Genomic DNA, 15,156 nt, shown 5'->3' with positions numbered 1-15,156 from the left:
GTCAATTTGCATATTACTCTTTTATTAGATAGGATAGAGGTCTGGTGCAGGGGTGGGGGCCAGCTGGTTTGCCCTGAAGGGTGTCCTGGATCAGGGTCGGGGTTCCCTTGGGGTGTGGGGCAGCCTCGGTGAGGGGCCTGTGGTGGTTTTCAGGCTGGCCACACCCCCCGGCTAACAAAGTGGAGGCCCTGGTATCTGGGATTTATTTATCTTCTACAACTGAAACTTTGTAGCCTAGAGCGGAGCCAAGCCTTCTGCTCGCTCTGTGGCGGCAGCCATTTCTGTTGGGATTTATTTATCTTCTATAATTGAAACTTTGTAGCCTTAAGTGGAGGCCAAAGCAGGCCAGGGCTGCAGAAGCTTGGCTTCCTCCATCGCTGGGGGCAACCCTAGCCTCCTGCTCTCTCCAGCTCCATGGCTGCCGCCATTTCTGTTGGGATTTATTTATCTTCTATAATTGAAACTTTGTAGCCTTGAGTGGAGGCCTGGGCTGGCAAGGGCAGGCGGAAAGCTTGGCTTCCTACATTGCCAGGGAAACCCAAGCCTCTCTCCTGCTCTCTGTGGCTGCAGCCATCTTGGTTGGGTTTATTTGCATATTTGTTCCTGATTGGCTGACGGGCATGGCTTGTGGGCGTGGCTTGTGGGTGTAGCAGAGGTACGGTCAATTTGTATATTACTCTTTTATTAGATAGGATAATAACACACACAATATTTGTTTGAAATATATTCTACCAGAAATGTGAAAAGATAGAAGTGGATCATAGAACAATGAAGCACCTTGAAAATACTGGTATATGATTTAAAAGACTAAAAGTGATTTAACAATAAACTTTTACTCAATACCTCCTAGTTGTACAGTGCTGTATTAGGTTCTCTGAGGGTACAGAAATTAGAAAGGCAAATATTGAGGTGCTACTTTATTTTACACACTTTTCTAGGTTCATAGGATACAACAAAATATGTCCCTGCTCCTTGGTCACACAGAGCTAGAAGGGAAAGCCCACCAATTAGCAATTAGCATAATAAGTAAATTATATGGTAGCCACAGGGGATAAAATAATAGCAGCTACCATTTATTGAGGATCTACTACATTCCATGCTGTGTGCTAAATCCACTACATGTCACAGCAACTGCAAGGACCAGCGGAGAGAATCCTCGGCATCAAACATAAAGAAACAAAGTTCAGGAAGTGTCTAGTCATTTTGCTTTGTTGAAAATCTGATGCAGAATACGCATCAGGAAATAAAGTTGGAAAGATAGGTTGAGGCTGAGACCTTCCATTCATACACCATATACGTATTTTGGATATTATTCAAGTTTTTGAAGCTTATTTGTTTATTCAGCAGGGGAGTGGTAGGTTTAAAACTGGGTTTGGGAAGATTAACATAACTTTTAGATTACCTTTGGGTCATTTAGCTAGAGAAGAAAACCTAATAAGCCATTGCTTCTAAGGTCAGAATTACAGTTTTATCATTTGGAAGCACTGATGTGAAAAACAGAAAAATGGCACACCCTGATATTTGTATCAGCCTGTGCAGTTTACAAAGCCCTCTCGTGTGTATTATTCTGCTTGATCATCACAGCAACCCTGCTAGGTGGCATTGTTACCACATTTTACCAATTGAGATGATTTATGCAAAAGCACAGTCTGGCCTGGAGTAGGTACTCAAGGAATGTTAGCTGAAGTGGAAAAATAAGGAGGCACAGGCTAAGAAAGCCTAAGCATATTGCCCAAGGTCATATAGCTGAAAATACATGACAGAGACCCAACTTAAAGCCAGTTTGTCTGAGTATGAGTCTATTTCTCTTTGTTCATACCCTACCTTCTTTCCTGTCACCCACCAGAAATCCTCAGAAGTTCATGGAAAATGATAGTCAAAGAAATCAAGCATAGTACCTAGAGAGCTAACTTAATGCAAACTCCCAACATGGAACATATTATTTGGTATTTAGTATAAAATTTTATTTTATTTTAAGGGTTTATGACATATACATATACACTGAGTGGACAGATTATTATGATCTCTTAATGCATAATAATCTGGCCACTCAGTGTACTTCTCTTGAATACCTCATTTATTTGATATCAAAGATACTATAAATTGTGCACCTGATCAGTTTTCCCCTTTGCACTGGCTGATAGAAAGCTCAGGGCAAATAGGTGGTTGATCTCCAGCAAAAGTCTAGAATACTTTTGGTACCCATTTGAGATACAAATACACTGAGTGGCCAGATTATTATGTGTTCAGAGATCATAATAATCTGGCCACTCGGTGTATATGTATTTTGTATATATGCTTTTATATGTTACCATATACAGGGTATCCCAAAAGATTTATGTACAGTTTAACAGCTGAAAGCTCAATTGATGTTTCTTCCCCCCACCCCCCGAACTTTAATGATGGCACACAACAAGGTAGGGCTCCCTAAGTCCCTCTCCTTCTTCAGGGGTTCTGGGATAGAAACTGTGGAGGTCAGGAGATTCTCAGTGTGTTGGGGATTGATTTGGGGTAAAAACTCCCCAGCAACTGAGGGCCTCTCTTCCTATTGCTGGGTCTGGTGGTCTAGAGGCTCTTACTCCTTGGAGACCATGTGGACCATAAGGTCCACCACCCTGTTCCTGTAGCCAAATTCATTGTCATACCAGGAAGTGAGCTTGACAAAGTGGTCATTGAGAGCAATGCCAGCCCCAGCATCGAAGATGGAGGAGTGGGTGTCACTGTTAAAGTTGTAAGAGACAACCTGATTCTCAGTATAACCCAGGATGCCCATTTCACTATCTTCTTGATGTCATAATATTTGGCAGCTTTCTCCAGGCAGCAGGTCAGATCCAAAACTGACACATTGGGGGTGGAGATACCGAAGGCCATGCCAGTGAGCTTCCCATTCATCTCAGGGGTGACCTTGCCCACAGCCTTGGCAGCACCAGTGGAAGCTGGGATAATATCCTGGGCAGCCTCTAGGCCATCACACCACAGCTTCCTAAAGGGGCCATCCACTGTCTTCTGGGTGGCAGTGATGGTCATGAGCCCCTCCACAATGCCAAAGTTGTCATGGATGACCTTGGCCAAGGGGGCCGAGAAGTTGGTGATACAGGAGGCATTGCTGAGAATCTTGAGGGAGTTGTCATTCTTGTCATGGTTTGCACCCATCACAAACATGGGAGCATCTGCAGAAGGGGCAGAAATGATGACCCTCTTGGCTCCATCCTTCAAATAAGCCCCAGCCTCTCCCTGGTAGTGAAGACACCGGTGGACTCCACAACATACTCAGCACCAGCATCACCCCATTTGATGTGGCAGGATCTCGATCCTGGAAGATGGAGATGGACTTTCCATTGAGGACAAGCTTCCCGTTCTCAGTCTTGACTGTATCTTTGAACTTGCCATGAGTAGAATCATACTGGACCATGTAGACCATGTTGAGGTCAATGATGGGGTCATTGGTGGCAACAATATGCATTTTGCCAGAATTAAAAGCAGCCCTGGTGACCAGGCGCCCAATGCAGCCAAATCTGATCACTCCAACCTTCACCATCCTGTCTCAGGGTTGTGGCTGGAACTGAGCAGGACGAGCAGCTGTCTGATGAACAGGAGGATCAGAGAACCTGATGTTTCTTTCTTTTCAGATTTAACCCAGTGTGTATGCATTGGGGACACCCTATACTGTATGTGCCTGAGTGTATGTGTGTGTACATATAATATTATTATATTAGTTTGCTAGGGCTGTCGTAACAAAATATCACAGGCTGGGTGGTTAAAAACAGATATTTATTTTCTCATAGTTTTGGAGGTGAGAAGTCTAAGATTGAGGCAGTGGAAGATTTAGTTTATACTGAAGCCTCTTTCCCTGGCTTGTAAATGGCTGCTTTCTCTCCAGGCCCTTGGTGTGTATGAATATCCCTAGTGTTTTCTTTGTGTGTCCAAATTTTCTTTCTTACAAGGAAACCAGTCATATTGGATTAGGGCCCACCCCTAAAATGGCCTCATTTTAACTTAATCATCTCTTTTCTTTCTTTCTCTTTCTTTCTTTCTTTCTTTCTTTCTTTCTTTCTTTCTTTCTTTCTTTCTTTCTTTCTTTCTTTCTTTCTTTCTTCCTTCCTTCCTTCCTTCCTTCCTTCCTTCCTTCCTTCCTTCCTTCCTTCCTTCCTTCCTTCCTTCCTCCTTCATTCTTTCTTTCTTTCTTTCTTTCTTTCTTTCTTTCTTTCTTTCTTTCTTTCTTTCTTTCCCTTCCTTCCTTCCTTCCTTCCTTCCTTCCTTCCTTCCTTCCTTCCTTCCTTCCTTCCTTCCTTTCTTTCTTTCTTTCTTCTTTCTTTCCCTCTCTCCCCTCCCCTCCCTCCCTCCCTCCCTCCCTCCCTCCCTCTCTCCCTCCCTCCCTCCCTCCCTCCCTTCTCTCTTCTTTCTTTCTTTCTTTCTTTCTTTCTTTCTTTCTTTCTTTCTTTCTTTCTTTCTTTCTTTCTTTCTTTCTTCCTTTATTGATTACGGTATTACATATGTGACCTTATCCCCCCATTGCCTCTCCCTACCTCCCCACTCATGCCTTCACCCCTGGTGTCTGTGTCCGTTGGTTAGGCTTATATGCATGCATACAAATCCTTTGGTTGATCTCTCCCCTTTACCCCCACCGTCCCCTACCTTCCCTCTGAGGTTTGACGGTCTGATCGATGCTTCTCTGTCTCTGCATCTGTTTTTGTTCATCAGTTTATGTTGTTCATTATATTCCACAAATGAGTGAGATCATGTGATATTTATCTTTCTCTGACTGGCTTATTTTGCTTAGCATAATGCTTTCCAGTTCCATCCATGCTGTTGCAAATGGTAAGAATTCCTTCTTTTTTACTGCAGCATAGTATTCCATTGTGTAGATGTACCACCATTTTCTAATCCACTCATCTGCTGATGGGCACTTAGGCTGTTTCCAAATCTTACCTATGGTAAATTGTGCTGCTATGAACATAGGGGTGCATATATCCTTTCTGATTTGTGTTTCTATTTCTTGGGGTATATTCCTGGAAGTAGGATTACTGGGTCAAATGGGAGTTCTATTTTTAGTTTTTTGAGGAAACTCCATATTGTTCTCCACAGTGGCTGCACCAGTCTGCATTCCCAGGAGCAGTGAAGAAGGGTTCCTTTTTCCCTGCATCCTTGCCAGCACTTGTCATTTGTTGTTTTGTTGATGATAGCCATTCTGACAGGTGTGAGATGGTATCTCATTGTTGTTTTGATTTGCATCTCTTGGATGATTAGTGACTTTGAGCATGTTTTCATGTCTTTTTGCCTTTTTTATGTCCTCTTTCGGAAAGTATCTATTTAGGTCCATTGTCCATTTTGTGATTGAATTGTTTATCTTCCTTTTGTTAAGTTGTATGAGTTCCCTGTAAATGTTGGAGATTAAACCCTTATCAGTGATAACATTGGCAAATAAGTTCTCTCATGCAGTGGGCTTTCTTGTTGTCTTGTTGATGGTTTCTTCTGCTGTACAGAAGCTTTTTTTTTAATGTAGTCCCATTTGTTTATTTTCTTCTTAGTTTCCATTGCCCTAGGAGCTGTATCAGTGAAGATATTGCTTCGGCATATATCTGAGATTTTGCTGCCTGTGGATTCCTCTAATATTTTTATGGTTTCCCATCTTATGTTTAAATCCTTTATCCATTTTGAGTTTATTTTTGTGTATGGTGTAAGTTGGTGTTCTAGTTTCATTTTTTTGGCATGTATCTGTCCAATTTTCCCAGCACCATTTATTGAAGAGACTGTCTTGACTCCATTGTATGTTTTTGCCTCCTTTGTCAAATATTAATTGAGCATAGTGGTTTGCGTTGATTTCTGGGTTCTCTCTTCTTTTCCATTGGTCTATATGTCTGTTCTTGTGCCAGTACCAGGCAGTTTTGAGAACAGTGGCTTTGTAATATAGCTTAAAATCTGGTATTGAGATCCCTCCTACTTTGTTCTTCTTTCTCAGGATAGCTGCAGCTATTCGGGATCTTTTTTTATTCCAGATAAATTTTTGGAAAGTTCATTCTAGGTCTGTGAAATATGCCATTGGTATTTTAATGGGAGTGCATTGAATCTATAGATTGCTTTGGGTAGTATGGACATTTTAATGATGTCGATTCTACCAATCCATGTACACGGAGTGTTCTTTCATCTGTTTATGTCTTCCTCTATCTCTTTTTTCAGTGTCCTGAAGTTTTCCTCGTATAGGTCTTTTACCTCCTTAGTTAAGTTTATTCCTAGGTATCTTAATATTTTTGGTGTGATGACATCTTCAGAACATTTTACCCAAAAGCCATGGAATATATGTTCTTGAATATATGTTCTTCTCAAGTGCACATGGGACATTTTCAAAGATAGAACACATATTCGGTCACAGGCAAAGTCTCTCCAAATTCAAGAAGATTGAAATCATATCAAGCATCTTCTCAGACCACAATGGCATAATATTAGAAATAAACTACAATAAAAACAATAAAAAAATTCAAACACTTGGAAGCTAAATAGCATGCTATTAAACAAAGATTGGGTTACCAAAGAGATCAAAGAAGAAATTAAAAGCATCCTGGAAATGAATGACAATGAAAACACAACAATCCAAAAACTATGGGACATAGTGAAAGCAGTCCTGAGAGGGAAGTTTATACCTCTACAGGCATACCTTAAAAAACAAGAAAAAATGGTAATAAATCATCTAACTTTATAACTTAAAGAATTAGAAAGAGAGCAACAGGAAAAGCCCAGATTGAGCAGAAGGAAGAAGATAATAAAGATTATAGCAGAAATAAATGACATAGAGACCAAAAAACTAATACAAAAGATCAATGAAACCAAGAGCTGTTTTTTTTTTCTAGCCAGACTCACCAAGAAGCAAAGAGAGAGGACCCAAATAAATAAAATCAGAAATCAAGAGATGAAATAACAACAGACCCCACAGAAATACAAAGGATTGTAAAAAAATACTATGAACAACTCTATTCCAACAAACTAGACAACCTGGAGGAAATGGACATATTCCTAGAAAAATACAACCTTCCAAAACTCAATCAGGAAGAATCTAAAAATCAGAATAGGCTGATAATTATGGAGGAAATTGAAGCAGTCATCAAAAAGCTTCCAGCAAACAAAAGCCTTGGGCTAGATGACTTCACAGGGAGTTTTACCACACATTCAAAGAACTAAAACCTATCTTTCTCAGACTATTCAAATATATTCAAGAGGAAGAAAAACTTCAAAGCTCATTCTATGAAGCCAGCATCACCCTAATACCAAAACCAGGTAAAGATAACACAATGAAAGAGAATTACAGGCCAATATCCCTCATGGACATAGATGCCAAAATCCTCAACAAAATTCTAGCAAATCAGATCCAGCATTACATTAATCATCACTTTAAAGACCCTATTTTCAAACATTCCAATTCTGAAGTATTAGAGGTTAGAACGACAACATATGAATTTTTAGGAAACCCTCATTTCACAATTTATAAGGCCCTGTTACAACGAGATAAGGCAGGGTGAAATGTGGTGTATCAATGGACATAATGGACTTTGGATTCCTCTCATCTGAGTTTTAATCCCAAGTCCTTTGCCCGTTTTCACCTGTGTGGCCATGAGCTCATCACTTGACTTTAGTTTCTTCCTCTGTAAATTAAAGACAAGAGGTCTTTCTTAGCAGATTAGAGTGTAGATTAAAATAATCTACTAGTATGTGCATGATGTAGCACAGAGCCTGCCCCTTCATAGGAGCTCAGTAAAATGTTGGCACCCTTTTCCCTCACTGTCCTGAGGGAGTTCATGGGGCCGTGCTCTCTCAGATATAGGCAGACATACATACAGATAATTCCACTAGAATTATCTAGTGCCATGAGGGTTATGTGCCACCATACATAACAAAAGACTGTTTGCTTGAGTGTTTTTGGTATGAACTTTATCAGGATATTTCTGTAATAAATAGGCACCCAGATCACATTTTTATAGAAAATCATTAGCTCAGTTAAAATTAAAAAACAAACATTAAAAATGGTATGTTATGTCCAAATTATCAATGTAAAGAAAAACTGAGGAATGACAAGCCTAGATATTTAATCCCACTGCAGTAGGCAGCCTCTACCCTCAATAATCCCTGCCTCCTGGTGTTCACCCTCTTATTTAATCTCTGTCCCCTTGAATGTGGGCTCACTTAGTGATTCCCTTCCAACAAACAGAATATGGCAAAGTGGTGGGATGACACTTCTGAGACTGAGTTACAAACAGACTGTGGCTTTTGTCTCCACCACTCTCTGAAGCATCCCTCCCATTCCCCCCCTCCCCCTACCACTCACGTCTCTCTTTCTCTGTTTCTCTGTCTCTTTCTCTCATTACCAGATGCTGTGTCCAAAGAAAACCCCAGGCAGTCTGTGGAGAGGACCACATGATAAGAAACCTTGTGAGTGAATTGATGTGGAAGCAGATCTTCTAAGAACTGCCACAGCCACATGAGCAGGCTTGGAAGAGATTCTCCAGCCCCAGCTGAATTTTGACATGATTGCAGCCCAGCCAACATCTTGACTGAAACCTGAGCCAGAGGCACTCAGTTAAGCTGCACCTAGATTCCTGACCCACGAAAAATCTGAGATTATACATGTTTGTTGTTTTAAGCTGCTAAGTTTTGGGGTAATTTGTCACACAGCAATACATCAGTACTATGCCCAACTTGGAACAAATGTGTGTTTTTCTAAGCACAGGAATATTTGCACTTCATTAAACTTGAGTATTTTAATAATATAATGAAAATCTATGTTTTATTTCTTTATTAAGGTCTTTGCACTTATGTATTACTTATATACCATTAAAAAAAGAAGAGAAAATCTAATCAGAGGATGACTTTAATTAAAAAAAAATTTTATTGATTTCAGAGAGGAAGGGAGAAGGAAAGATAGAAACATCAATGATGAGAAAGAATCATTGATTGGCTGCCTCTTGCATGCCCCCTACTGGGGATTGAGCCCACAACCTGGGCATACCCTCTGACCAGGAATCAAACCGTGACCTCCTGGTTCATAGGTTGATGCTCAACCACTGAGCCACACCAGCTGGGCTAATATATATATATATTTTTTGCTTAGTAGAATCTTTGGGTGAAATGCTGTTAGACTTAATAAAATAAAAAATAAGTAAATGTATCTTATTTTTACCCACTAGGAAAAGAGTCAAGCATGGCATGGTGTGACATTGCTGAAAAACACTGAGTACCACAGTAATAAATCACAACACAATGTAGGATAAAACTGAGGCCCAACACAGCACAATGTAGGATCCAGGCTCACAAATGAAGTCTGTGCACAGAATGCTGGCTGCTCAGAAGGGGGTTAGAAGAAAGCATAATGAAAGGATCTCAAGAAAAGAAGGATCGGTATAACTGAAAACAGACATTTAACTTTTTATGCTACTAGGTACAACTGCAAATGGATTCATCATCTGCGGTTTTTAAAGATAGGACACAAAATGTATAATGGCATTAATACATTGAATGTATATAGTGCTTTTATGTCTGCTTTTTCACAGCTGTCATATCTATTCCATGCTGCTTCATAGTTGTGAAATAGTAGAGATTACATTTTTTTTTGCCCCATTTTACAGATGGCTCTACCATCTTGGGAATGCAGATAAACTAAACCATATCTCATTGCAATAATTGGATAATTTTCGTTTATATCTTATAAAGCAGCTCTCTCTCTCTCTCTCTCTCTCCCCCCCCTCATCGCCTCTCCCCACTTATATACCTTCCCATCCATCTAGTTTCTGTACTTATCTAAAGGTCAGCTATCTGATCATTTCAACTTTCTAACTCTAAGGCAGTCATGGCCCAGGAGGTAAGGCAAAAGATTCTCAGTGTTGGTTAAAATAGCTGCCAAAGACACTAAAGCATGGACTCTGAGGTGGGAATGCTGAATTCTTTAAGGGGATCTCAGACTTCTATGCAGAACCTATGGACCCTTATTTTAAACACAATGCTAACAAGTTTGGTTTGGTTCATTTTTTTATTTACAAGACCAGAAGACAGAGGAGAGACTGAACAACGGTGGTGAGAAGCTGACACACAGGGAACTGACAGCAAGAAGGGATGATGAAGAAATCGAAAGGCAACCATAGAACCAGAGAAAACAGTTTTTTGGACACTTTTAAGATGGTAATAAACATTATGACCTGTTTCAAAGTGCTCTGCAATAAATAATGCTCATAATTATCACCACCAAATCATTAAAATGTCAAAATAAGTTCAGTACAGTTAAGGAGCAGGCGTATCTTGAGTACTTATTTTTTAGCAAGAACTGTGCTGGGTGCTTTACAGACATTATCTCTAATCCTGAGGTTTTGGAGAGAGAAAAATGAGACTTCCAGAGTTTAAGCCACTTTCTTAAGGTCATAGCAATGTTACTAAGTGTATATGAGCTAGGATCCAATCTCAAATTTCTCTGATTGAAAACCACTCTGTCCACTATTCCATACTACCTAAAAGATGCCATGGAAGCTGATTCTGGTAAACAACAACAACAAAACACCTCCCAAAAAAACTATACTTTAGTGCCTAAGGGTATAATTTGCTAATGTGGAAACGCAATCAATCCTGAATTACCTGTTATACCTCCTAAACATCAGGTAACTACAGTGTTAATCTTTGTGGACTTTTTGGTGGGAAAAGGAGTGTATTTTCTGCACTCCTTAATGTTAAAAAGTGAACATTATACAGCAGCAGAACAGACTGCTTTGTTAGAAAGTGAGGTTCCCATCTTTATATTTAAACTAGTGGCCCAGTGCATGAAATTGTGCATGGGGGGGGGGGGTCCCTAAGCCCAGCCTGTATCCTTTCCAATCAGTCATCCCTTTCGCATTCTGGGACCGCTGGCTCCTAACCGCTCACCTGCCTGCCTGCCTGTTCACCCCTAACTGCCCTCCCCTGCTGGCCTGATCTCCCCCCAACTGCCCTCCCCTGCTGGCCAATTTGGTTCTGATTGGTCAGTTTCTATGCCAGTCAGTGTCAAAAGCTCCTCCTCCTAGGCTGCCATTGGCTCCTCACAGTTCACCCAGATTTGGTTCTGATTGGTTGGTTTCTGTGCCAGTTAGCATCTCTGGGCCTATTTCCAGGCCTGATCAGAGAGGCATGGCTGATCAGCAGTTCCCATGGAGGCCTGGAGAGAAACAGAGGTGTGGCTGCTGGTGAAGCCTGGAGAGAAAGAGAGAGGCAACAGCTGATCAATAGCTGCCACGGAGGCTGCGGATCAGACCCTGCCTCTCTCGTCAGGCCTCTCTTTGGGCCTGATCCGCAGCCCCATGGCAGTCAGTGTTGGGTCGTCTCACCCGCACCAGCAGCAGCCCAGCACTGACTGCAGGACTGACTTCCGGTGTTTGTTCGAGCCTTTGGTTGGTCGTTAGGGACCCTGGGTTTTTGTATATTAGAATAGTAGTGGCTACAATATTGCTGGAGACCTTATTTCTATACAGACAAGGAAATGGATCGCTAAGAATCTGCCTCATTTCTAAGAATCTGCATCTCAAAATCCCTTTTCTTCTTAATATGCAGTGTTTCTAACAACTCTTAAGTGGTGAAGAAAGACTTGCTATTAGATGAGTTATCACTCTTTAGAGCACAAAAATAGTGAGTTCAACCCTCTTGGCAGTTGCATTTAGCTGAGCAATTTTTTGTGTCTTTAATTCTTTGGTATCAAATGGATCACTTCATGTTCAATGCTTAATTACCAAATCTTTATCATCCCAAAATACTTTGTGCTTAACATTTATTAAAACCCTTATTTTTAGTGAGACAAACCTCATTTAACATCTGAAATCTAATTTTTGTAACATTTTGTAGATAGTAGTTATGAACTAATAATATACAGTGCTGTTTGAAATCATCATTCCTTATGTTAAACATTGAAATTAATTTTTCCTTTTGATTTTAATGCATTTCTCTTGTTCTATTCAAAGAACAGTAGGGTGCCCTGCCAGTGATAGTTTTGACCAGTCATTTTAAATTGCTATTCAAAATGAACTGAGTAGTGTTTCATATGAACATTTCTATTAAATTTCCCATGATGTTACTTATGATTAATAAGTAACTACAGTGGTAAAAAAAAAAAAAAAGAATAGCTGAAGGAATATATACTCAAACATTTTATATCTTACTTAAAACAGATGAAATAAAACTAAAGCATCTATGTGATTAAAGATAAATACTTGTAAGAGGAGTTTCATTGAGTAATATATTTAACTATTCATTCCAGGACTGGCTTATCTACTAGGCTCAATAGGCACAATGTAAGGGATACACATGAACATGTTTTATTTTAAAATTAAAAAAACCACTTATTTCAAAGTTCATTATATGTTTTTAATATATAGTATTATATATTTTATCATATAGTATTATATATTCATCTTTATATCAATACATTTATAAAATACTAGAGGCCTGGTGCATGAAATTTGTGCACGGGGTGTGTGTGTGTGTGTGTGTGTGTGTGTGTGTGTGTCCCTCAACCCAGCCTGCACCCTCTCCAATCTGGGACCCCTCAAGGGATGTCCAACTGCCTGTTTAGCCCCGATCCCGGTAGGATCAGGGCTAAACAGGTAGTAGGACATCCTCTCACAATCCAGGACTTCTGGCTCCCAACTGCTTGCCTGCCTGCCTTCCTAATTGCCCCTAACTGCTTCTGCCTGCCAGCCTGACCACCCCCTAACCACTCCCTTGCCAGCCTGATTGATGCATAACTGCTCCCCTGCCAGTCCGATTGCCCCTAACTGCCCTCCCCTGCAGGCTTGATCACCCCCAACTCTCCTCCCTTGCAGGCCTAGGTCCCCCCCCAACTGCCTTTCCCTGCAGGCCCAGTTGCCCCCAACTTCCCTCCTCTGCCGGCCTGGTCACCCCTAACTGCCCTCCCCTGCTGGCCTGATCACCCACAACTGCCCTCCCTTGCAGACCTGGTCCCTCCCCTGCTGGCCATCTTGTGGTGGCCATCTTATATCCACATGGGGACAGCCATCTTGTGTATTGGAGTGATGGTCAATTTGCATATTACTCTTTTATTAGATAGGATAGAGGCCTGGTGCACGGGTGGGGGCCAGCTGGTTTGCCCTGAAGGGTGTCCCAGATCAGGGTGGGGGTTCCCTTGGGGCATGGGGTGGCCTGGGCAAGGGGCCTGTGGTGGTTTGCAGGCTGGCCATGCCCCCCAGCGACCCAAGCAGAGGCCCTGGGATCTTGGATTTATTTATAATTGAAACTTTGTAGCCTTGAGCGAAGGCCAAGGCAGGCCAGGAAGCTTGGCTTCCTCCATTGCCGGGGAAACCCAAGCCTCCTGCTCGCTCCATGGCCACAGCAATCTTGGTTGGGTTAATTTGCATACTCACTCCTGATTGGCTGGTGGGCATGGCTTGTGTGTGTAGCAGAGGAAGGGTCAATTTGCATATTACTCTTTTATTAGATAGGATAATTTAAAAAATTAATGAAGGAAATAGCCTACAAAAGCAAAAGTGCCCAGGTCCCATGCACTCATTCTAACAAGATTTACTGAACTCCCTACTATTTGTCAGGTACTGTACTAGAGCTGGTACATGTATGGGGTAGAGGGGAAAGTGGAGTAAAATGGTAGATTGGATAAAATAAAGTGGACCCAATTTTTGTCCTCAAGGAACTCATGAATTCCTAATGAGTGGAGAAAAGATGTGAATCGATTGTTACAATGCAATGTGGTAAGTGATATTCTAGATACAGACAAGATGCATAGGAAGTACCAAGGAGGCAGTGACCAGCTCTACCTGGTGGCTCTGGTGGAGGGAAGGATTCATGTAGCACATAATAGTTGCATGGAGTCTTGAGAAATGAGATGGATTAATAAGGAACTAATGAGGGAGGCTATGTTCTTGGCAAATAGATGGTATGTGCAAAGGCCTTGGCATGTGATAGGTCTTGGCATTTTCCAGAAACTGCAGATAGTTTATTGTGATTTTGTAGAGTATATGCAGGTACCCTGGGGGTTACAGAAAAGGTAGGTAGGGTCCAGAAAAAGAAAGGACTTTAGTGCCATCTTTGCCATGCCAATGAGGTTGCATTTCATTCTATAGGATAAAGGCTACATTTCTTAGCCTTTCCCTCAAACACTTTTACCATCTGGCTCCCACCTATAGTGCCATGTCCCAAGATGCTCCACTGCCAACCATCCACATGGATTTACTTTCCCACTTCTGCTCTCATGCACATGGTCTTCGTTTATCTGAATTTCATGCCATCCTTCTTGCAAAACAGCCATCTCAACAGGGACTTCCTCCCTGAAGCCACCTCAGCCCCAGGCAGCACACTCACAAATTCAAGGCAATTCAGAGATGAGAAGAACCTTTGGGATTATCTAGTCCTTAACCTTTATTTTACTGATAAAACCGAGGCCCAGAGGGATCAAGTAACATGTGCCCATTTCCATAGTCAGTGAGAAGTTGGAGCAAAATGAAACCTAATTTGTCTGGCTTTTGGTGGGAACAGTTCTGTAGCAATTGTCTTCACAATTCATTTGGTGATTAACCATGTACTGTCTTGACATAGCTGATGTCATCTTCAACTATTTAAATTTTACCATTTGATTTGTTTATACCAAGATGTATTTCCCAACCAAATGTTATTGCTCTGTGGGCTGGAACTGCCTCTTACAGTGATTTCCTACAGGACCCAAAGCAGTGATTTGGCATATCAAGAAGCTCTTGCATAGTTAATAATCTGATTTAGTTTTTTCATCATCACAAAACAATTTGCCTACATTATAGAGACTATTAAACCTATGGCAAGATAGAAAACAGCACTTGTCTCAGTTTGAGTTTCCAAGAAGCAGGGACTGTGACATAGATCCTGTGCTCTTGACTTGAGTGTGCTCTCAAAAAAATCCTGGGAGAGAGTGAGGGTAAGAGAAATGGGAAAGCAAGTCTGCCCTTGGCCACCTGATCTTCTGGGGTTTCTTGAGCATAAATCACTGCGAAGTTGTCCCTCCTTGAGCAAGGAGACCAGTCTCTCTAACCTTGCTCAAAGCCTGTCCTTATCTGTGGGCTGTCCCGTGGTGGTGGTGGTGGAGGTGGTGACGGGAGTATAATCTCCTTGTCTGCTAAGGTGACTTCTTTAAAAGGGGGATAGCTGTGAATCATGGGT

The 15,156-nt window shown here is 41.4% G+C and overlaps 1 pseudogene across 1 annotated transcript; it reads right to left on the bottom strand.

Moving 5' to 3' along the window:
• Nucleotides 1–2,575: 2,575 nt before the first annotated feature.
• LOC308241079 (glyceraldehyde-3-phosphate dehydrogenase-like) lies at nt 2,576–3,538 on the bottom strand (annotated as a pseudogene). The gene has a single exon. The product of its transcript is annotated as a glyceraldehyde-3-phosphate dehydrogenase-like (transcript).
• Between the last annotated feature and the right edge of the window lie 11,618 nt (nt 3,539–15,156).

Source organism: Plecotus auritus (genome assembly GCF_963455305.1).
Source record: "Plecotus auritus genome assembly, chromosome: 2".
Classification (NCBI taxonomy): Eukaryota; Metazoa; Chordata; class Mammalia; order Chiroptera; family Vespertilionidae; genus Plecotus; species Plecotus auritus.
The sequence above is the reverse complement of the archived record's forward strand: the minus strand, read 5'-3'. Positions and strand labels throughout refer to the sequence as shown.